This window comes from Aplysia californica, unplaced genomic scaffold, assembly GCF_000002075.1.
Source record: "Aplysia californica isolate F4 #8 unplaced genomic scaffold, AplCal3.0 scaffold00092, whole genome shotgun sequence".
Lineage (NCBI taxonomy): Eukaryota > Metazoa > Mollusca > Gastropoda > Aplysiida > Aplysiidae > Aplysia > Aplysia californica.
In genome coordinates, this window is record NW_004797362.1 from 716,510 (window position 1) to 717,849 (window position 1,340).

Here is a 1,340-nt window from a genome sequence, read left to right on the forward strand (position 1 = left end):
TGTGTGTGTGTGTGTGTGTGTGTGTGTGTGTGTGTGTGTGTGTGTGTGTGTGTGAGAGAGAGAGAGAGAGAGAGAGCGAGAGAGCGAGAGAGCGAGAGAGAGAGAGAGAGGGGGGGGAGGAGAACAAGAGAGAGAGGAAGATGAAGTGAAAAGAAAACAGATAGGAGTGGAGAAAGAGAGAATGAGAGTAAGAGAGAGAGAGAAAAAGAAAAAGAGAATGAGAGAGAGGAGGATAAGAAAAGAAATAAGTAGAAAGAAAGATCTGCTGGTTATGAAATAAATAGATGTTTTAACAAACAGATCTAACGCTCATTGAAACACTGTCAGGTTATTTAAGCGGCAGGACCTCTGACTTTAACATTCATCTCCAACAGAACCGAGCCAAAGGGAAAATTCGATTAAAGTGCTTTTCTTCTTCTTCTCGATCGAATCACACTTGAAGTCAGGTATGTGTCATAAATTGTGTCTTGCAGTGCTGAAAGGATGTGTTCAACAGTTTGGTCCGCCTCTCCACACAGACATTTTGGTGATTGTACTTGTTAAAATAAAACATCTGTACATATGTCGTCTCAGTCTTGTGTTTTGGGTTCTTAGTCGGAGAGTAAAGTGACTTTTCGAAGGACAAAAAGTCGGGCCGAGCAGATAATCGAACCCACGGACTCGCGATACCATGACTGCCAAAACCACAAGACGACCATCGCCACCATGGATGGATGAATGAATGATTGAACAAATGGTTGGATGAATGGATGAATGAGTGGACGGACGGACGGATGGATGGATGAATGGGTGGATGAATGGTTGGACGGATGGATGGATGGATGGACGGATGAATGGGTGGATGGATGGATGGATAGATGGATGGATGGATGGATGAATGGATGGATGGATGGATGGATGGATGGATGGGTAAAACACTTAGTGGCTTGAGTAGAAGCATATATGAAACTATAGAGATTACTATTATTAATTAAGCTCTTATCTATGCTTACTATCCAATACGCATCAATCATTGACAGAGAGACTAGAAAGCGAAACCAAGTTTGTTCTTATTAGTATTATATTATCTCTCCTGGACTCAGCATCACAACTTGATGTACTACATAAAGCAATGGATAGCAATGCATCCCTGCTCATCCCCATATTGTAAGCAGTAAATGATGGTTGAATGGTCGGAAGAGCTGAAAGATGTTCCAGACAGAGAGAGAGGTTCTAGAAATGATTATTATATTATCATTAATGTCGTCTGTGGTTGCCTTGAGATGTGTGTGTGTGTGTGTGTGTGTGTGTGTGTGCGTGTGTGTGTGTGTGCGTGCGTGTGTGTGTGTGTGTGTGTGTGT